General features: G+C 43.3%; 1 pseudogene; it reads right to left on the bottom strand.

The window, feature by feature from the left end:
* Positions 1 to 1472: 1472 nt before the first annotated feature.
* The window catches only part of LOC129507874 (serine/arginine-rich splicing factor 10-like), a 72445-nt pseudogene continuing 49987 nt past the window's right edge, over positions 1473 to 23930 (bottom strand).

Below are 23930 nucleotides of genomic sequence, written 5' to 3'. Positions count from 1 at the left end.
CAGTGTAGAAGAAGCACATTTGTGTCTTTCATTTGTGAAAAGACTAATTAGTAAAAAGGGGGGGAAGGATCAACCATGCAAATGTGGTTAGTTGATCACCAGGGAGGATAATTATTTATTATTATGTTGATATATTGTTTAAATTATTATTTATTGTTATATAAGTTTGATAATTGCCATTACTGGGAATTGAGTTGGGGTGAGGGGAGGTTAGTGAAAGTCTGTACCCTCCAGACAGGGTAAATAATACAGAGAAAGGCACATTGACTAAATGCATGTATCATAGAATACACGTGCTATTTTCCATCGTATCTTAGCACCTAAAATTCTTAGTAAAGAATCAAGTGGATAGGAATTTATAAATTCTCACTGTGGCCACTAGGATTTCTCCATTCATGCGTAGAGTATTAAAGACTCCCAGAGGAAAGGTCTCGAAACCCCCTGTACTTTCAGTGACAATCATCTGTGATGTGCAGAGAATCTCCAGGAGGAACATAGAGAGCTCCCATCATTGTGTTTAAGCTCCCAGATCAACACGGGCAGTTTAAGATAAGACAAAAACCTAACTCTCATTCTAGCAATTTGTGTGTGGTTCAGGGCAACGTGGGCAGCCACTGCAGTGCAGCATAAAATCAGGAGATACTAATGAATAATGAATAAAGGTGCACTCCCAAACCAGACCATCAAATGGCAAGTCTAACTTGATTTCACAACCCAAACCATTGTTCACCCACATGGTCTGCTTCTTACGATCTCTACGCCCTACGTCTGTGTTCACCACCTGCTAAACCACTAAGCCAGCTGATCACAACAGATTCAACCTGTTTCTTTCCTCAAACCTAGACTTTGCATCACAATCAGGAATTCTACAGTAGGAATCCAGAGTGCAGGTTCTTAATATTTGATAATTCTGATGCTCCGAGGGTCCCACGAGGTCATCCGCTGGGCATTGCTCACAATGCAAAATCAAACGTGTTGAGGTGGAGTGGCTGTAGTTTTATTTCTGAACACCCCCACCCACCTCTGAGAGATGCACCGACTGAACATAGTGTAGCCCATAACCAATCCCCCAGGACAGAGAGCGCATGAAATAATTGCATTTCTTCATCTTTCTTTTAGTCAGCCTAAGTCAAATTCTAAGCTCTAGCCCCGTGATGAGTAGAAAAGTGGAATTCAGTCATTATGAAATGAATTCAGTTGGACCACACAAAAGTCACTGGATCTTAAGTAGGACAGAACCTTATTGAGGCCCCACTGGTCATGAGACATTGAAGTACACAGGTATGGTGGGGTCCCCATGGTTCTAGCCCTTTGGGATACAGCAGCTCACTTGCTCTGCTCCACTCATGGGACTCAGAAAATCTTTGATGTACTGGAAGCCCCATGCTTCCTGATGTGTGTTCCAGGCAGACATCTGAGCGGTACCCCTCCTTTTGGCGACTGCCCCTGCTCCCCGCCACTATTGAAACCCATCAGCCTCCAATCTGCTTCCAGTCCTTGGTAGAAGATCTCTCACCTCCCCTCTCAATGTTCTCAAAAGCACTTTGGCTCTCCCCTCCTTCTCTGGAGATATCTGATCTTCTCTGAGCATTGGCATTTACAAAAATCAGAAAGAGCTTCCACTTCTGAGGCAAGAGAAGGCAAACCCTGAATTTCTGTTAGACAATTCTAGGAAGGGTGAAAATGACCCCAAAAAAGGAAGTAAAGCTAAAATCTTAGAAAATTCTCCTGTGCCACCGGTCCCATAAACAAGCAGGCAATAAGTGTTGTCCTTGACTTTTTGTCCTGGGAACTGGCTAGGACCAAATGTTCCCAACGGAGAGATAGGAGCCACAGTTAAATGTCTCAGTTCCAGGGATGCTGGCTGTGTGAGAACCGAGAAACAATCACGGGTGTTTCAGGGCAGTGCCCCTGTGCGCCTTCCCACCCATCCCTCAAGTGATTCTGGCGAGAGGTTCACATGGGTTGGAGTGGGAGTGGATTGCATGGAAGAGGGAAGATGAAATAAAAGAGTCGTAATACAAAGAGCATGGCAGGAATCTCCAAACACAAGCCATCCTGGGATGCTTGGAGCCTGAAATCCATCAGGATATTTGGAAGGGCCAAAGGGATGACCAGATAGATGTCTGCCAGCAGGGGGCTCTGAGAAGGAAGAGAAGAAGCCTTGCCAGGGAATACTGTTACTGCACAGAGCTAGCCTGGAGCCAGAAAAAAATCATGTTTCCCTGGAGCTACACAGAACCATGCAACAGATATACGGAGGACAAACAGCAAAGGAAGACCACAAGGCATGGATCAAGAGGACAGGTGAAGCAGACACACTCATCACTCAGAGACTCCATCAGGGAACTGGGGCTTCCATATCCTGGGACCCATTTACAGAAGGTTCTGGAAGAGTCCACATCGACTGCCATTTGCCAATGCAGAGACTTCTGATGCTGCCCTGTCAGTCTGGTATTGTTGAAAACACACTGCACTCGATGCTTCTCAAACACAAAAACCTCTTAATACTATAAGAAAACAGTTAATCTTCTTAAATGACAAAGTATCTCAGCCTGGTGCTGATGTGATTTGACAGAGATTGAACTTAAAGCAAATGTTTACGGGAACAGGAAGCAACGATTAACAAATTCATTAATTCAATTACAGCACAGGGTAGCTCCTCAATAAATGTTTGTTGTCGCTGCTGCTGATGATAATTAAAATCCTGTTTATAGATGGGTTGTGATGTATAATCATTTCATAGCTATCTAAGTCCTTATGCCTTGATGAGAACTATCATTATGTGTAAATATTGACTAAGGCTGAGCCTCACACATGCCATTGAAATTCAAGTTTTTAATCTCCTACTAACCAACAATAATGAACTAAACTGGGACCTCAGTCCAAACAAACAACAAGCTGGGCTGGTGGTGGAAGTGCAGACATGATCCTGAGTCAGTGTATCTTGTGGTCATTGCTCCACATTCTACAGACAATCTGGACTTGTCTGACAGAAATTTTACATGAAGAAATACTTCTGGTATTTCTTTGTCATTTAGTGGCTTTGGGGATTTCTCTTGGTAAAGTTCTCTCTCCAGTTGGGCTCCTCCACAAAGTACCAGGAGGAGGTTGTGAGGCTCCAATGGGCTGCTGGTACTCCCACTGCCACCAGCTGGAATCTCCTTAGAGGTAAAGAGGAGCAGTAGGTTTTTCTTTAGGAGATGGTCTTGGGCTCAGCAGGACCCAAAAAATTAGTTTCTAAATGCCAGCCCAAACTGGTGAGAATCTAAGTAGCCAAGTTTGGTTCCTTCAAGCATCCACACATTTCCTAATTTTTAGCAGCAAGTTATAGATCACATGGATAGAAATGGGTCCCCTTTAGACGCACACGTAAACTGGTTAATAATTCACTGGATAGAAATGATTTACAGGCCACCATTTGTAAAGGACCTAGAATAAGGCAGGCAGCAACTTTAAAAATCAACAAACTCAAGCCCAGACTCACAATATGCCACAGGTTACCCTTCAATGTCATCCACCCCTGAGAAATGAGCTGAGGTATTTGCACCACCAGGTCTACCAGAAAGGAGTAGCTGCATTTCCTCTGCAGTGAGTTTTGGGGAAGGGGGATGGTCTCTTTTACAGGCATGAATGAGATTAGTATGAAGGGGGCACTAAATATTAATGTGCTTTTCTCTTTTGTGTTTCTGTACACATACCTTCTCTCATTTGGAAGTACTTATTGAAGGGAAAGGGTAGGGTAGAAAGCATTAGGATTATTCGAACAGAAATTCTAAGAGAAATAAGTGTTTATATTTAGCTTTTGGCATTCAAAGCTGAGAAATACAATAGGTTGAAAAACAGATTTTGTAGTGAGGGGAGAGAAAGAAAGCACACTTTCTGATTTCCTTTAGTATGTCAGAAACCAAGCCTAAGGGCTCAGATCTTAGATTTTTTTTTTCTTCCACAATACAGAGAAAATTCCCTTTCTGCTAACACTTGTTGCCCTCACAAAGAAAGAGGATGTGTCATAGAGGAAGACATAGAGATGCAAGATTCTGAGCATCTAAGAAACATTTAGAAGTTGCCTTTTCTAGGAGGGAATTATGAGAAGAGCCGAGAGAGGCCAAGAAAGCAAGTACCAACATCAAGATTCTCATGGCCTACTCCTTATCCTCGGGGTGACATAAAACTTGTGAAATAGCCAGAAAAAGTATGGGAGATCCAGCAAACTCTGGGCTAGTGGCATATTCCCAGGGTACAGTAGGGAGTGACAACAAGTCTTCCCCTTGGCCCTGCAGAATGAATAATCCCATCAGTGGAAATGGTATGATGGGTTCTCTGACTTCCCCCTTCCTATTGATGTGCAAGGGGACTGACGAGGAACTTTTTGCTTCATGCAAGAATTCAGAGGGGGACCGGGCAGCCCTGGTGCCTCAGCGGTTTAGTGCAGCCTTCAGCCCAGGGTGTGATCCTGGAGACCTGGGATTGAGTCCCATGTCAGGCTCCCTGCATGGAGCCGGCTTCTCCCTTTGCCTGTGTCTCAGCCTCTCTCTCTCTCTCTCTTTCTCTCTTTCTCTCTCTCTCTCTGTCTCTCATGAATAAATAAGTTTTAAAAAAATTCAGAGGGGGACCAACAGAGGTGGGTTGAAGTAATAAGGCTCTCAGATGAGGGCTTTAAGAGAAGGGGCAAATGGCCCAAACCAGTTGTAGACACTAGTATACCAGCACCCCGGGAGCTGGATGTACCCAGCCACACCTCAGCGGTCACCAAACCCATAAGACAGGAAAGGCAATCACTCCATCTTGGAAGACAGTAGAGATACAGAAGACCTCACCTCCAGGAGGCCATATGCCATCTGGGGGACAAGCAGAGCCACAGATGGGAAATCTGAGAGACCCAAAGAGGCAGAAGCTTAATCTCTTCATCAGAAAAGCTTAATGGAACTTTACTACAAGGTGGGGTCCCCTGCCCTCCCACACTACCTAGTAGACTAGGGTTTGTGATAGATAAGAATAATAAAGAGGTCATATTTTCTTTGGGCAGAGGAAAGTAGCATGAGCAAATTTGCAACTTAGGTCAGGAGCTTCAGGAAAAGTCTAAATCAGTTATATGTCTAGCTGGAAGATTCTGAGCCTTGGGAAGAGTCAATGTTACTGATTTCAAGAACATAAAATCCCATTCTTTTCATTCATTTAATAAAAGTAGCATTTTATATTGTCGTATTGGTTTTATAGTATATTATAATCTATGTATAACCCATACGTTTTTATTTTTTATTTTTTTTATTTATTTTATGATAGTCACACAGAGAGAGAGAGAGAAAGAGGCAGAGACATAGGCAGAGGGAGAAGCAGGCTCCATGCACCGGGAGCCCTATGTGGGATTCGATCCGGGGTCTCCAGAATCGCGCCCTGGGCCAAAGGCAGGCGCCAATCCGCTGCGCCACCCAGGGATCCCAACCCATACGTTTTTAAATTCTAAATTTTTTCCAGTTGATGAGCAAAGGTGCCAGGACACTTCTTCTCCTCTTCCTTCATGCCATGGCTGGGCTGTCCCATACAAACACCTCCTCTGGGGCAGATCAGAACTCTCCCCGTCTACCCAGGGATGAAACAGGAATGAAATAATTGGTAATGTGGGGCCAAGGAGAGGAAAAGGGACCTCAAAGAAATGAAGGGAGAGGATACCCTCAGGATGAGAACTCCCAAGGTCCAAGGGAGAGGTGGCCCTGCAGGTGGCTGGGAGAAGAAAGAGGGAAGGCTCCCATGTGCAACATGTGGAGTGGCTGGAGCCATCTGAACAGGTTGAGAAGCCACTTCCTACTTTCTAGCCAATGGGAATTAGGAGTTACAATGGGGATTTTTGAGCCAGAGGTAAGGAGCTGTATTGTACATCTACACATCCTCCTGGAAACGTGTGTGTGTGTGTGTGTGTGTGTGTGAGAGAGAGAGAGAGAGAGAGAGAGAGAGAGATTGACTACAGTAAAACTGGCCAATAAGACATTTCCTGGGAATAGCCATAGTGTCGCTCCTTCCAACATGAAGAACAGGGTCACGAGTTATACAACACAGAGAATCACTCCAAATACATTTACAAGTGGTCATCTTATTTTTTGTTGTTGCTATAATTTGGAGCAATTTCCATAGCTAAATAATATTTAACTCTAACTTTCTTTTCAAACCAGGAAAGCAGTATATATATATATATATATATATATATATATATATATATATAGCTGGTCAGAAACAAAGTCATACAATTTTTAAAGTTACTTTAAGCCAGATCCATTGGTGTATCTGGATGTGTGTGTTTATAGTTACCGTGCTTTCCAAAAATTAAAATATATTGAAGAAGAATGGGGAGTGGAGGTAGCAGAGATGTTGTAAGGTGGGTGGAGAAGAACACACCAACATTCCCAATTCCTGGAAGTGCTCCCCAACTTGCTAGTGAGATGTTGGACTGCGTGCTGGATTCCAAATGTTCTTGCCTGGACACCCTGTCCATTGTTTTATTTTACTACCTCAGTTCAAACAAATGTCTTCACACCTTTCTGGTTTGCTCCTGAATCTCTATCGCAGGAACAAATATTAAGAGACAGGCAAGCAGTCCAATAGAGCAAAGAGTGATTACTGCAAAGAATGATCTTGAGGTTCACTTGGGTTTTTCAGAAAGCAAGAAATGGTTCGTGGGGCTGTGAGCCGGCATCTGACTTAACTGCTATAAACGTAAGTGGCTCTTCACCCAGACACACTCTCCAAAAAAACCCCCCTTTTCTGGTGCACGGGACATACGAGGAACCACCTAAACTGTCATATAAATTTATTTCAGCATCAACTCATTCCAGCATGAATATCTTGACAATTTAAATCTGCTCTCCAGAGAGAAAGAGGAGAGAGAGAGAAACAATGTTCTTCCCTTTAATTTGGTGAGAATAAGCAGCAAGTATGATGTGAGGAACCTCCTGTTTTGTGCTGTGCCTTTGAAGAAAGAACAAAACACAATGTCCAGAGATAAATTGTCATGTTCTGAAGCTACAGTTTCTTACAGATTCTTGAGGAAATGTTGCCACCTTCTGGACAAAAGCGCAATAAGCAGTCATCACAACCTTGACACCCAGCCTGTTTATAAACGCATTTACTGGGTTAGTAAAGAAGGATTTTGCTTTGGCTTTCCTTCTCTTCTGTCATTATGCCTGCACAACATTGATATACCAAAAAAAAAGTTCCTATAAAAGCACTTATCACACACATAATAGAACAGAAAGCCCATTTCACAAATTAAGCAGATTCTTCAAAGGAATAATCAATCACTCTGACAAAGTTTACCAGATTTTTAAAATATCCTTTGCAGACTTCTTAACTCTTACAGGACTTCCAGATTTTCTCTTTGGTTTTATTTTATTCATTCTTTCTATCTTCCGAAAATGGGTTTAAGTCGGCCTAACTACATGGTCTTGAACTTGAATTTTTGAAAATATATTTTACTTTTTTAAAGTCAGTAATATCTTGAGCATCAAAAAAAAGAAAAAGAAAAGAAATACCAGTAGTCATATCTTGATCAGTTGTAAAATATTTATGTCTCCTTTGCCCTTTCAGTGGGTCCCCTTGCATTAGTCAATCTCGAATGTGAAGAAGTCCACAAGTCTAACACCTTTCTTTCTCAGCTGAATGAGCACAGGATAGAGGACCTGCATCCCTGCTCCTCTCATCCTCTCAGCATGTAGGGCCCTATCCTCCCTCATTCAGAACCTGGCAGGGAAGGTGGCCTCATCCTTCTGAGAAGTTTACTCTTGTCTGTGAGGCCACAGTGGGTGGTGATTGACAGCCCCATGCACCTGCAGAAGCACTGTGCCTACTTATACCAGGGGAGGGCCCATGCTGGGGTCCATGCTCACTCCCTGCCCTGTGTCCCTGAAGCTGCGGATGGATCGTCCTTGCTCCCTAAACTGGGGGGGGGGCGACAGGTGTCCAGAGGCCTGTCACCCCATCCCAGAGGAACAATTCTGCCCTAGAACCCCCCCCCCAATTTCTTCTATGCCAGTCTCCTGGCTGGAAGGCAGCAGGAAGTTTCACAGCATCCTTGTGAATGAGGTAAGTGGACAGGAAGGAGGGGAGGCAAATTTCTTCCACCAAGTGGCAGGCAGTTCTTTTTGTCGTCCACCAGACACTCGCAGAGATAACTACATCAAATATCACCTGCAAGGCCAATGCTCGGATTGTGTGTCAGGACAGATTCCCTGGAGGATGGCAGGATCCTGCAAGGGGGTGGGGGTGCTTAGCATGCCTGCCTCCACAGAAATCTCAAATTGCTAGCTGCAGTGCTGACTTTAAAAGCACAACCGCAAAGGCCGACTAGCAGCCTTCCAGTGGTTGTAGCATCGCATGGGAGGTTTGAGTGACTGCTGGGAAAAGCACAAAGAGAAGGAAAGGGGGAAGTAGGGGGGGAAAAGTGTCCTTTTTAGAAATATTCTTGTTTTGAATTGGGAAGTCCCTGGTACAGAAACATCTTTGGTGCTGGTGATTATCTGGACCTGCAAGTGCTAAATTGATTCACTGTCCTGCAGACACCCAGGGGCTGAATATCAAGGAACAAATGCATTAATCACGGCAGAGCCTGTGTGCCAACGTGCATAAAGACCACTGCTCCCAGCCACGGCGATAGCGTGAACATTTCCACAGACCACACGCTCCCAAGTAGCTCTCTGAAGTCTCATTACTGAGTGTGTGGGTTTGGGGCAGGGGGTGAACTTGACTTTCTCTGAAACATGCATTTAGAAATAAATGTATTTACATTTAGGCTTGTGTTTTAAAAAAGAGAGAGAGAGAGAGAGACTCTTTGGACCAGAGTCATTACAGATGAAACAAACACACGGACATACACGCGTGCACACACACACACACACACACTAGTGCACGCGCACAAAAGCTTTCAGGGAGATACAGAAAATAATGTTTAGCAATTACAGTCCACAGCTGCTGCAGCTCCAATATGCGCGTGCTACACAGGTGCGGCCATTATAACAATGAATAGCACACATTAAAGGTGCCATCCATAGGGGTAATAATACTAGGGTTGAAAAGGTATTTTCATTTGCAGCCTGATGTTAGGCAGAAAATAAAATAAGGTGTTTCATAGCCAGCCTGATGGCTCAGCTGCCACATGGGAGGCCCAAGCCTGAGATTAATCTAGGACTCTTATGTGTGTGTCTGATGGTGGGAATCTGGCAATGGTTACCTGGAGAGCCCACCAGATCTTCTGTTCTGGGGGGGGGGGAGCTGCTGATTGGGGAAACTGAGGCACCTCCTCACAGGTCATAGAGTTAGTAGCATCAGCCAATATGACCTCTATCCCTACCTAGTACCTCCTAGTCTCTGAATACTAGAAATATTGTTGGGACAGCAATATCATTTAAAAAAAGCAAAATAGGGTCCCAATGGATGGGGTAGTATAATGGCTCCCACAGGGAAGGGAGGCTAAGAAAGGGTACCTCACTCCTCCTCAGGCTTGGTCTCTGGATGGTGCCATCACTGTGCCCACTTCCTATCACAAAAGTGCCCTTCCCAGGGTCTGGCTTTGAAGGTTTGACCAGCCTGCTTTGCTCACCTCTCCCTTTAAAGGCCCAGAAGCTGATGGACATAGTATCTCCTTGGACTCACTGGCCAGAGCTTCTCATATCACTAAACTCTTCAAACACGGTGGGAAAATAAATTTACAGCAGCCCACACATTCTTGCAGATTGACAGCTTTAGAATCCGAAGACAAAGGACCAGCTCTCTGAGCTCCCACGTGCCACATCGGTGACCTCAAGCAAACTGCTTAAGCACTTTGAACCTCTGCAAAATGGGGACAATTGTGTCTGCTGCAGAGGGTTGTACTGAGGTTCAGATGAGACCCAAGTATATAAAAATGCTTGACACTGAGCGTGGCACGTGGTACACACAAAGTAAATGGTAGACATAATTTCAGTAGTTTCCATTTATCTGTATTTATCTTCCTGAATAACCTATAAGTGATGCTAGGCAAGAACGTGGAAATTGTCGTGTTTTTTTTTTTTTCTGGAAATTGTTTTACCAAAGAAGAAAAAGTGCACTCTTTTATGTTTTCAGTGCCATAGAATCTACTTCCGACAAAAGCAGACTGTAAAAAAAATTTTAAGCACAGCAGGATAATTATTTTCATATTGTCTACTTTTAACAAGGGCTGAAAGCAAAAGATAAATAATTGTGTTGCGGGGTGAGTTCTGAAAGCGGAGGTCCGTCAGGCGCAGGTGGCCGTGGGTCTGGCTGCTGTGGACTGGCCTTCTTTCCCAGGGCCCAGGTGGAGAGCTGCCCACAGCTTGGAAGTCTGGAAGCTGGCCTGGCACGGAGAGGCCCCGGGAGGCAGAGGCACGCAGCCCTCGCCAGGCTGAAAGCTGTCCTAGGGAATGGGATAGGCCCCAGCTTACCAACGAAGGTGGGAACACCACCTCTTTTTAGAGGCCTTAAAAGTGAGGAGAGGATTAAAATTAATTTGAAACTTCCCAGGAAGCCTGCATAATGAAAACAAAACTCAATTGCGGTGCTGGCTGGCACACTCTGGATCTGGAAGGGCTCACAGCAGAGCCCTAGTCGGTGGAAGCCTGCTGGGGAGATAAACAACAGCAGCACAACTGTGGGGAAGGTGATGAGGATGAGGAGCGTGGGCAGGGCAAAAAGTCTTGGTCAGGCTCCAGTGGGCCGCAGATCCTTGAGGCGCCCTCGTATGTTCATTCATTCATTCAACAAAAAGTATTGGCCATATAGTATGAACAGGCACTACCACCCCAAGCCCATTAATATGACCTCGGGCTCCGTGTTTAAGAAGCAGAGTCTGAAAGCAGAGGCAGGCATATCAACACATGATTATAAGATTGTCTGTTAAAGTGTCTGACCGGAGAAAGGGGTTCTGAAGAACACTTAAGAGGGGTACCTAATGCAGACTGGGGCTTGAGGAGAGGCTTTTAAGAGGAAATTGCACCTGGGCTAGGGAGGGGAGATCTTTGAACCAAAGTCACTGTAGATAAAACACACACTAACGTGCATGTGCATGCACACGTGTGTGCAGCAGTTACAGATTCTAAGATGGCCAGCAATGATCCCCACCTCCTGGTATGCACGCTCTTATGCAATCTCCACCCATACAGTCTTGGAATTGGTCCATATGATCAGTAGAATATTCCTGAAGTAATGGCATGTGCCCTCTAAGATGAGGTTATAAACGATATTGCAGCTTTGCTGCCTCTGTCCCCTCATACTTGGTGAAGCCAGCTGTGGTGTCTGGAAGCAACCCTGTGCAGATACCACATGCAACATCTGAGGCCTCGTGGGTTTAGAAGCAAATCTTCTGCCCCAGTCAACTTTCTGACGCCTCCAGCCCTGGCTGGCATCCTCACTGTACTCTCACGACAGACCCTGAGCTGGAACCCCAGCGAAGGGGTGCTTCTGACCCTCAGATACCGTGTGAGGAAACAAATGCTTATTGTTTAAAGCTGCCAAGTTTTGGGCTAATTTGTTACATGGCAATGGATAGCTGATACACCTAATTATATGAAACAAAAACATACATTGTTATGTGTAAAAGCAAGTTATAAAGAAAAACCTATGCCAGATAGGACCCTACTTTTTATACATAATAGACTGGTGTGTTTCATTGATCATGATGAAGTTTCTTTTTTATTCATCTCTCTATCAAATGAAACATAAAAGTAATTTTTTGACCTAAATCTCCATGATCATATAAATTAACATTCATAAATAGCATTAAAAAGTGGATCACCAGAAGCATTTTACAACTACAAGGTGATGCTTTGCAGTGTTGTTAAGCTACAGAGGAGGCCTGCTTCCTCCATGTGCTGGGCCTTGGTTGCAAGCGGGAGGCTGGGGGCAGAGAGGAAACTGCTTTTTCAGCAGGGAAGAATAGTAACCAGAAGAGGCAGGAAAAGAGTGCTAGAGCCAGATAATTCCCAAGGCCATTTTTGGGAGCTGAGAGGCAGGGCAGACACCAAGAAAGGACCGCATTATTTCAGAGAAAGTGAGAAGGGGCATTGTTGGCAAAGGAGGAAAGCAGACCTGTTCAAGGATTCCCAAAGCTGAGAGAAAGGCAGCCTTTACCTGCTGGCCTCAGCAAGAAGAGCCAGCAGTCCCAGTAGCTATGAAAGCACATGCTCCTGTGTCACAGAAATGCCCCTCAAGGTGGGTCTGAAGATGGTTCAGCATGCCAACCTCTCAGATATCGCTCAAAAGCTGTTAGCCTACATACCCTTTCTACCACATTGGGCACAACATCCCTCAGTTGTCAATTTATTAAAATGCTAAGTAAGGGTTTCCTTGGCATCTCCGTATCTTTTCTCCTGAACACTTTTGTCATCTATGGAACTTTTTTTTTGTAAATATTTTATTTATTTATTAATGAGAGACAGAGAGAGAGAGAGGCGCAGAGGGAGAAGCAGGCTCCATGCAAGGAGCCCGACGTGGGACTCGATCCCACGACCCCAGGACCACGCCCTGGGCTGAAGTCAGGCGCTAAACCACTGAGCTACCCAGGGATCCCTATGGAAGACTTTAGATGTTATAGAAGTGGTGTTTGGGGCTCCAGGGTTGCTCAGTCGGTTAAGCAGTGACTCTTGGTTCTGGCTCAGGTCATGATCTCAGGGTCTTGGGCTCTGTGCTAAGCAGGGAGTCTGCTTGGAGATTCTCTCTCCCCTTCCCCCTTGCCCCTCTCCCCACTCATGCGTGTGTGTGCGGGCCTCCACTCTTTTTCTCCCCACTCATTTCTCTCAAATCTTTAGAATACAAGCTGGTATTAGTGCTGACAGACATTTTTTTTTAAAAGTGGTGTTTAAGTTCATATCAGCTCTTCCTTTTTTTGGGGGGGGGTGGGGAAGGAGGTTCTTAAAGTGTATTATTGGCCACAGAGATTTGAGAAACTCTCCCCAGCTGGGCCTCTGAGTGAAGATGTCCTGGTCTTAGGGCATTGGGGTGATGGATCCTCCTCTGAGCCCCAAAGCCCTGAGAGTAGAACAAACTGCATTTAGCAGAGAGGACATTGCCACAGTGGGTGGGCTGCTGTCATTCCCCACCACCACCCCCTGCCTGAGCAAACTGGGGAAAAGTGAAGCCCTACTCTGGTCCCAGTTTAGAAAGCCCACTGGCCAGCAGATGCCAAAGTCTTTGGTAGGGTTTCAAGTGTGATTGTGAATGACAGTGTCCACAAAGGAAAGGTGGAGAAGACATTAATTACATGGATATTAAATAAATCATGGGCATATATGCCAGGAGAAGACTTTATTAAGTTTTTAGCTACTGTGCTTAGAACAAAGCCATGTTTTTCAAATTAACTTTGAATCCATCCTTAGCTTCAATAGCTTTTGCCCTAAAGACCAGGCTTTAGAAATATGTGCCTAATCCTTTCTCAGTAAATAGAACTCTATTTTCTAGAGTAAATATCAGATTTATTTTTACTTGGGATAGAGATATCATTAATCTCAGGTCATGCCATCATGCCTTCTACAAGGTACTGGGAAAGCCCTCAGTCCCCACAGTCCGAAGTGTGTACCTACCAAATTGCTGTTTTCCTTAAAGGGAAGAGATCCTTTGGTCTCATACCTTACATTAAAACAGCACAAATATAGTGAAACCTAGTTAAATCACACAAAACTTTAGTAACTACCCAAGCAAATACTACTGTCAACATAAAAGACCATTAAGAGAAAAAGGAGCTCCTTAACAGTGATGGTTCATATTGGTTATGGACTTAATGACCACTTTAAATGAAAAAAAAATCATATATTTTTCCTTACCATGACTATACCATTCTTTGTCATCGTTCTCCAATATACATACTTGCATCATGTCCTTCAAAAGGACCACAGAATGAGAAAATTTTGTATTCTTTTTCCCCAAGTGTGATAGGCTTCCAAATGTTTTTCTCTTTAAAAATGCCTGAAAGGAGTTTATATAAAGTATAGTGAGTCTGTTAAATGAAGAGGGACAAATTTTGCTTCATTCCATATATAGGCCAGTGGTAGAAGCTGGCCTCTCTCAGATGGCTTTGTTGTCATTTGGTGGTGATCAAGATTGTGGTGGGAAGAGGGGTTTTTCACCAGATATCTTGACTTTCAAATTTGGCTTACATTGAAAATTCAGCATGTTTGTGGTACATGGCGATGTCTTTTCTCTTTCTCACCTATGCCTTTGTTTCATTCGTATAAATATGCAGTTCTCACTATTATTGGTAGGAATGTTAGTGATAAATCACAAAACCTATGGTCTCTTAATCTAATGTGACATTAGAGCTACTAAAATTCCTTTAAGAAGCAAAACCCAAAAACCTAACATTAGCATGCTTTGAAATAGATTCAAACTCAGATGGTGATGAAAAATGTCAGCATTTGAAAGACCTGGCTGGAATGAGTAAAGTCTTTGCTTCTTGGATGTTGCCTGTTTCTGGGAAGAAGTGTGAAAGCTGAGCTTGGGGCTGCCAGTAGAGAGGACAGGGTATGGTGACACTGTGGAGCTTCAAAGCTGCTAACCAAACACTAATGTCCTGTTTAACCAAGTTCTCAGGGGCACCTGGGACTTACTGCCTCCTTGTTGTAAGGTCCATCACAGGTTATTAAATATTAAATTAAATTTCAGCTTACACAGTTTATGAAAATCCTTCCTATAAAGCAGCTTTAGCAGTAAGCTGGTACTTTTCCCACCTAGCAGAGCCCACTAGGGAAGTGGCATTGTTTCTTGGCCATTGGGACATACTCTCTGTGGGAAGCTGCTTAGCCACTTAGGATTGATTTATGGCCTTAGTGTGATAGGCTTATGTTTTTTCATTTCACAGATATTGAGACTTAATTAACTAAAGTTTATTCTAAGTGGGATGGGGATATTTGCTTCTATACTTTTTAAGATATCCTGTATTTTAGCAGCTTCAAGGGTAATGCCTCAGTTTCCCCTGAATGTGGCAAATAAAGTTGTATGTTTGTGAATAAGCACAAAAATCTTGGTGACAAAATAAATTACTGGTGCATGAGAAAGAACAGGAGCTTCTGAGTCTGGTAGACCTGGTTTTTAAATCCCAGGTATCCCACGTGTCTTCTCCGGGCCTCAGCTTTCTGATCTATATGATGAGGATGGAGCCCTTCTTTATGCCTCTGGGGCTATCTCCATGATGCTCCTTATAATACATGCTACTTTGGATGAATTCTTAGGACCAGAGATGATTTCTAGCGTAGACCAGGCATAAAGTAAGAGTTCGAAATGTTTGCTGATTTGAATTAAACTGTTGGGCCACTGGGAGGCTGTGAGTTCATTTTCTCCCTATTTAAGTGCTGGTGACAGATTTTCCTGCCAAATAGACTTATGACAAATAGGACTCCATGCTCCCACCAGTAAAACAGAGGAATAATGGCTCCAGAGAGGGTCCTCGGGTCCCCCAAAAGTCATTCCAAATTTCTAGTGGCAGCATGAAACAGTAGGTTGGTTTGTTTACATAAACCTCTGCCAAGTGTGAATTTAACACCCAGAAACAAATAAACAAAATAATGGCTACATGTATCTGGACCAAAGCTCCACTCCTCTAAGGGTTTTGGCACCACAATCAGAAGCAAGAAAGTTCACAGGGTCTGTGTCCTGACCAGGGTATCAGAACCCAAGATTTAAGTTTTGGTTTTAGCTCTTGGATCAACAACTATGGGACCAAGGGAAGGCTATGTAATCATGGCAAAGGTAAGTGAACAGAGAGGCATCTCTTTGTCAGTGGATTAAAGATTATCACCCTCATTTTCAAAATGAAAAAAATGCCAGGTCATTATGCAGTTATTTACCATGCTCAGAATCTCTTCTCAAAAAGGAATATAGGCCTTGGGTGCCTTAAAGATAAGGCAACTATCTTAAAAAATTAATTCTCAAGTAATACATTCACAGTGTTTAAAGCTATAGATATAGATAATAGACACTTCACCAAGGATATAAGAAATAAGAATGGCAAAGGACCTAAAAATGGCAAATAAGCACCTCATAGTCCACAAGGAAAATTCAAATTAAAACCAAAATGACCTATTAAAATTGCTAAAGTTTGAAGTAACTGACCATACTAAGCACTGTTGAGGATGTGAAGCAACTGGAATGTTCATACATCATTGGAGGGAATGGAAAAAAGGACAGCCATTTTGGAAGAGAGTTTGCCAGTCTCTTTAAATGTTTATATACACTTGCCACACAACCTAGCAACTCAACCTCTGGGTTTTTACCCTACAGAAATGAAAACTCGTTCCTACAAAACACCTATGTACATGTTTATAGCAACTTCATTCACAATTGCCAAAAATGGAAATAAGCCAAACAAACATCTTTCAACAGGTGAATGGATAAACTATGGAACATCTCATGAAATAACTACTCAGTAACAAATAGGACATACTGTTTATACACACAACAGCTTGAATCTCAAAGGCCTCCTGCTAATAAAATAGTTGTCTATATTTCTGCTGTCTCAGAAGATTATGTGTAATATTCCATTTATAAGATATTCTCAAAGACAAAACTATAGTGATGGATAACTGATCAGTAGTTGCCAGTTGTTGGGGGCACTGAGTGTAACTACAGAGGAAATTCTGAGAGAGGATAAAACTATTCTGTATCCTTACTATGGTGGTAGTTTCATGATGATCCCATGTATTAAAATTCATGGACCGGGACACCTGTGTGGCTCAGCAGTTGCGTGTCTGCCATCTGCTCAGGTTATTATCCTGGGGTCCTGGGATCGAGTCCTACATCCAGCTCCCTGCATGGAGCCTGCTTCTCCCTCCACCTATGTCTCTGCCTCTGTGTGTGTGTGTGTGTGTGTGTCTCATGAATAAGTAAAAAAAAAATTTTAATAAATAAATAAAATCCATGGACCTATATACCCCAAGAGTCAACTTTACAGTCTGTTAACTTTTATTTATTATTTTAAAGATTTATTTATTTATTCATGAGAGACACAGACATGAGAGACAGAGGCAGTGACATAGGCAGAGGGAGAAGCAGGCTCCTTGCAGGAAGCCCAATGCGGGACTCGATCCTGGATCCTGGGATCATGACCTGAGCTGAAGGCAGGCGCCCAACCCCTGAGCCACCCAGGTGTCCCCGGTCTGTTAACTTTTAAGTAAAACTTTGAAGTACAAAAAAAAAAAAAAAGAATGAAAAACATTTCTCATCTTTTTTTTTTCTTTAATTGAAGTATAGTTGAGTGTTTCTCTTCTTTAACCTCTGCCTAATTCCACATTATCACCCAGAGAAACCTACCAGTTTTTCTCTCAAAATCTTTGTACCTGTGCAATCAGAAAATTTCTTTCCTCCTTCTTTTAACACAAAAGGTAGTTTACAATACATTCTGTTCTGAACTTTGCATTTTCACTTAATGTATCTCAAAGACCTTTTCATATCAGTACATAAAAGAACATTCTCCTTTTTTTTGTAACTGTATAATATTTTGTTGTATGGATGTACCATAATTTATTTAATCCCTTAATGGTAGACATCTGGCTTGTTTCTAACCTTTTGCTACTAAAAACATTAATATAATGAATAACTTTGTATATATATAATTTCACATATGTGCACATTTATCTATAGAATAACTCCCCAAAATGCAATTGTTGAATCAAAAAGGTAAATGCATTCATAAATTGTAATAGATAGGGCTAAATTGCCCTCCATAGAGGTTGTATGAATTTACACTCCCACCAGTGACATTTATAATCTGAGAAGCCATTTTTGAGAACTAAGAACAAAGAGGAAATGAAAAACCATGGAATAAGTTACATTTGGAAAAGTATTTGTTACAGAAATTAAATGCTAGGTAAACTTTCCTTCAATAAATTGTAAAAGTGTCCACTGAATTCTTTTTTAAAAATTTTTTATTTATTCATGAGAGACAGAGGCAGAGACACAGGCAGAGGGAGAATCAGGCTCCTTGTGGGGAGCCTGATGTAGGACTCGATCCCAGGACCCCAGGATCATGACCTGAGCCAAAGGCAGACACTCAACCACTAAGCCACCCAGGTGTCCCTAGTGTCCACCTTATTCTTTAGCAGAGGGCTTACTTCAGATGAGATGCAGTAAGAAAGGTAAGAAACCGTCCTATCCCTCAATTTATAGTGTAGGAAAGCAACAAGATACTACAGAAAGCTATTGATAGTTCAGAACATATTCAGTCACTCACCACCTCCAGAAAACTCTTTCTGACCAGGTCTCTTTATTGTGCTCTTCTAGCAAAGTCTTTTAACTCATCATACTTTAAATTATCTAGAAGCTTCTGAAGTCAGGGACCAATTCTTTTGCATCACCACATCTTTTGGGGAACATTTCTGGTTATAAATATGTGTAAGTAATACAGCACTGTAACACCTGGCACAGTGCCTGGCATGTACTAGGAACTCAATGTTTATCCAATTTCAACATTGGATGGAACAAGTAGGAAGGAATTTGAAAGCCTAGAATTCTGTCACAGTGATAACTAAAGTTTGGGTTTTGCAACCTCCAAATAATGCATGAAAATTTCATAGTATCCATCAGTTGCCAAAGTTCCTGCTCACCCATTGTTGCAGCATCTTCTCCTCTTCCCCTTCCCAAAAAAATGCATAAATTTCAAGCATCCCCACAACCACTGGACAAACAAAATGTCACATGACATGGAGCTATGTTAATAACAATGGTCCTTGTTTTTTGAAATACTAGGAAGTGTCTTTTTGTTCTACTTGCCATTCCTATGAAATCATAGACTGCTATTACTTTTTTACAAGGTACCCAGATTAAGAACTCATAAAACCCAGTATTCTAGACCCTGGGAGCTTCTGATTACTCTTTATTCTCCATACTGCTTCCACCATAAAGAGATTCCTCTAGAGCTACTTAAAACAGTGCAAAATCTTACCTTTTAACTTAATGACAATCTTACAAATGCTTTGGCAGTTTCAGAACCTGGTTTCTAGTGGTGGTGATGGTGGTGGTATGAGCTTTGGCAGTATCCATATTGGCAGCTAAAAGCCCCTGATTCATAATCCTGTGCTTTATTTGCCAAGTGTAGACACAACCCAAATGCTAAAAGAGCCCAAAGGAAGGGGGCTGGTCCCTTCAGCATTGTGTGCTTTGCGGAGAGGAAATGAGTGCCCATGAGGCCAGCTTCTTCCCCTCACCCTATCTCCTAAATGCAGTTTTTCCAATAATTTAATAACATTCACAGGGATATTAGATTAATTGGATTTTAATTCCAAATGACTGTGAAAGCAGAAAAATGAGTCACCAGCTCATACTAATGAGAAGATCTATTAAGGGCTCTTCTCTGATAGACACATACAGCAGGGTTATAAATATTTCATATCCAATTAATTGAATTTTGCCCCCTATATATGACACTGCCCCGAAACATCAATCAAATCGGCCCAGAGAAAGAACGGAGGGATAGAAGAAAAACCAAGAACTTCTTTGGAATAGCAAATACATGATGATCAGCCTTCCCCACCCCCAGCCCCTGAAATGCTCCCCCATCTAGAGAACCCCTACCATTCACACAGGGCCTGCAGAGAGAAGCTGGAAGCGTTCACACCAACTGCAGCTGGTTCCATACGGCGGGGAAATTAATGTTAATTAATCAGACAGCAGTTTTATACAGAGCTATGTGCAGAAGGTTATTCAAGTCCTGCTGCAAATAGATTTATAGGTGTAATTGCCATGTTGAATGACCCTCTGTAAATAGGCTCATTAAACTGGCCATCAGTCAAAAAGTCTAATTGAAGCCATGCAGTAGCCTGCAATCGAGAACATGCGGCTCTCGATAAACAGAACTTGCCCATGGCAGCCTGCGCTCTGGATGGTTTAGATAGGACTGCTGGCCATTCTTCAGATGGCCCCAGTTTCTCCTGCCTCCTCCAGTTCATTATCTCATAGGAAGGCAGAAGCATGCCTCCTGCATAGCCTTACCCTCTTGCCTCCCTGTCAGCAACCAAGAGAGCCCATAGAAGTCTAGTATGGCAAGGACAGAGTGGAAACCCCGTGTGTGGCAGGCAAACAGCATTTTCTGAAAGGCATGAATGATCACCACCTCATGCTCCATTATCTTGCCAGTGTGTTAGTGTTTGGGCAGGGACAAGTGGTGGGATGTGTACAGGCCCCATTTCTGTGCATCCCCACAGCCATTTATAAATTCCTTGTCAAATTCCTATTCATTCTACTCCCAAACTCTCATGTATGAAGAATAAATGCAAATTTCTTTTCTCGGTAATATAACAAAACAAGCTATTGGGAATCAGAAAGCTTTTGGGGGGTGAACTGTGTGTATTAAAATCGTCTTCATTGATGTTCATCACAGCATTTCGTATAAAAGTGAAAAATTGGAAACAACCTAAATGTCCATCAATAGGAGTCTGGGTATTCAAATTGTGGTATTTATAGACCATGAAATAATAAACAAATATTAAAAATGACTTTTAGGAAGAACTATATTTATTAGTCCAGAAAGCTGTCCGTGATATATGTTTGTATGGAAAAATCCAAGACAACAGAACATTAATAGTGTGACCACACATAATAAATATTTATCTGTGACTGAAGATGCTGAGAAAATGTAAATTTTATTTTCTTAGCATTTATCCCCTCCATCTCTCATTTAGTAGTCAGTGGGATGAAAAGAAAAAAAAAAAAATGGGGGGAGGGGCAAGATGGCGGAAGAGCAGGGTCCCCAAATCACCTGTCCCCACCAAATTACCTAGATAACCTTCAAACCATCCTGAAAATTTACGAATTCGGCCTGAGATGTAAAGAGAGACCAGCTGGAATGCTACAGTGAGAAGAGTCCGCGCTTCTATCAAGGTAGGAAGACGGGGAAAAAGAAATAAAGAAACAAAAGGCCTCCGAGGGGGAGGGGCCCTGCGAGGAGCCGGGCTGAGGCCGGGGCGAGTGTCCCCAGGACAGGAGAGCCCCGTCCCGGAGAAGCAGGAGCTGCACCAACCTTCCCGGGCGGGCGGAAAGGGGCCCGCAGGGAGTTGGAGCAGGACCCAGGAGGGCGGGGATGCCCTCGGGCTCCCGGGGACACTAACAGACACCTGCGCCCCCGGAGAGTGCTCCGAGCTCCCTAAGGGCTGCAGCGCGCACGGCGGGGACCGACCGGAGCAGCTCGGAGGGGCTCGGGAGCGGCTCCAGGGAGGGGGCTGCAGGGCGGGAGCGCGAATCCCACAGCGCAGGCCCCGGAGCACAGGGCGCCGGGACACAGCCCAGGATCCGGCCTCCCCCGGGACAGGCAGCGGCCGGGAGGGCCCAGGACAGCGAGGACGCTCCTGCCCCGAGCTGAGCAGATCAGCGGCCCCGCCCCGGAGCCTCCAGGCCCTGCGGACGGAGAGCCGAGAGCCCCGAGCCCCGTAGTTCCTGCGGAGGCTGAATCCAGGCTTCCAGAGTTGCCATAGCAACTGCGACTGTTCCTCCTGAGACCTCACGGGGTAAACAACCCCCGCTGAGCCCTGCAGCAGGCAGGGGCAGAGCAGCTCCCCCAAGTGCTAACACCTGAAAATCAGCGCAACAGGCCCCTCCCCCAGAAGACCAGCTAGAGGGACCAGTGATACTCCCCCGTGTTCCAATACAACTTGTTTTTGGCCACTCTGCACTGAGCAAAATGACTAGAAGGAAAACCTCACTTCAAAAGAAAGAATCAGAAACAGCCCTCTCTCCCACAGGGTTACAAAATCTGGATTACACTTCAATGTCAGAAAGCCAATTCAGAAGCACTATTCTACAGCTACTGGTGGCTCTAGAAAAAAGCATTAAGGACTCACGAGACTTCATGACTGCAGAATTTAGATCCAATCAGGCAGAAATTAAAAATCAATTGAATGAGATGCAATCCAAACTAGAAGTCCTAACGACGAGGGTTAACGAGGTGGAAGAACGAGTGAGTGACATAGAAGACAAGTTAATGGCAAAGAGGGAAACTGAGGAAAAAAGAGATAAACAATTAAAGAACCATGAAGACAGATTAAGGCAAATAAATGACACTCTAAGGAAGAAAAACCTACGTTTAATTGGGGTTCCCGAGGGCGCCGAAAGGGCCAGAGGGCCAGAATATGTATTTGAACAAATCCTAGCTGAAAACTTTCCCAATCTGGGAAGGGAAACAGGCATTCAGATCCAGGAAATAGAGAGATCCCCCCCTAAAATCAATAAAAACCGTTCAACACCTCGACATCTAATAGTGAAGCTTGCAAATTCCAAAGATAAAGAGAAGATCCTTAAAGCAGCAAGAGACAAGAAGTCCCTGACTTTCATGGGGAGGAATATTAGGGTAACAGCAGACCTCTCCACAGAGACGTGGCAGGCCAGAAAGGGCTGGCAGGATATATTCAGGGTCCTAAATGAGAAGAACATGCAACCAAGAATACTTTATCCAGCAAGGCTCTCATTCAAAATGGAAGGAGAGTAAAGAGCTTCCAAGACAGGCAGGAACTGAAAGAATATGTGACCTCCAAACCAGCTCTGCAAGAAATTTTAAGGGGGACTCTTAAAACTCCCCTTTAAGAAGAAGTTCAAGTAACTCTGAACGTGAATGGGCTTAATGACCCCATCAAAAGGCGCAGAGTTTCAGACTGGATAAAAAAACAGGACCCATCTATTTGCTGTCTACAAGAGACTCATTTTAGACAGAAGGACACCTACAACCTGAAAATAAAAGGTTGGAGAACCATTTACCATTCAAATGGTTCTCAAAATATACCCTAAAAACTACAGAACACTTCTGAAAGAAATTGAGGAAGACACAAAGAGATGGAAAAATATTCCATGCTCATGGATTGGCAGAATTAATATTGTGAAAATGTCAATGTTACCCAGGGCAATTTACACGTATAATGCAATCCCTATCAAAATACCATGGACTTTCTTCAGAGACTTAGAACAAATTATTTTAAGATTTGTGTGGAATCAGAAAAGACCCCAAACAGCCAGGGGAATTTTAAAAAAAGAAAACCATATCTGGGGGCATCACAATGCCAGATTTCAGGTTGTACTACAAAGCTGTGTTCATCAAGACAGTGTGGTACTGGCACAAAAACAGACATATAGATCAATGGAAGCAGAACAGAGAACCCAGAAGTGGACCCTGAACTTTATGCTCAACTAATATACGATAAAGGAGGAAAGACGATCCACTAGAAGAAAGACAGTCTCTTCAATAAATGGTGCTGGGAAAATTGGACATCCACATGCAGAAGAATGAAACTGGACCACTCTCTTGCACCATACACAAAGATAAACTCAAAATAGATGAAAGATCTAAATGTGAGACAAGATTCCATCAAAATCCCAGAGAAGAACTCAGGCAACACCCTTTTTGAACTTGGCCACAGTAACCGGAGAAGGACAAACAGTGTATGTTCTCATTCATTTGGGGAATATGAATAATAGCGAAAGGGAATATAAGGGAAGGGAGAAGAAATGTGTGAGAAATATCAGAAAGGGAGACAGAACATAAAGACTTCTAACTCTGGGAAATGAACTAGGGGTGGTGGAGGGGGAGGAGGGTGGGGGGTGGGGGTGAATGGGTGACGGGCACTGAGGGGTACACTTGACGGGATGAGCACTGGGTGTTATTCTGTATGTTGGTAAATTGAACACCAATAAAAATTAATTTATAAAAAAAAAATAAAAAATAAATCACTTCCCCACAAGAAAAAAAAAAAAAAGGAAAAGAAAAGAAAAAAAATTAAATCTCCAATATTGATTAAATATAATCCAATCTGATCATGTAAATAGCCCCTTCAGCTAATATTCTATCTCTTTTAGGAAAACTTCTGTTTCTTGATGGCTCCCTGTGATATAGCTAATTTTATGTGCTACCTTGATGGGGCCACAGGGCACCCAGAGATTTGGTGAAACATTATTCTTGGTGTGTCTGTGAGGGTGTTTCT

This window comes from Nyctereutes procyonoides, unplaced genomic scaffold (assembly GCF_905146905.1).
Source record: "Nyctereutes procyonoides isolate TBG_1078 unplaced genomic scaffold, NYPRO_anot_genome, whole genome shotgun sequence".
Lineage (NCBI taxonomy): Eukaryota > Metazoa > Chordata > Mammalia > Carnivora > Canidae > Nyctereutes > Nyctereutes procyonoides.
The sequence above is the reverse complement of the archived record's forward strand: the minus strand, read 5'-3'. Positions and strand labels throughout refer to the sequence as shown.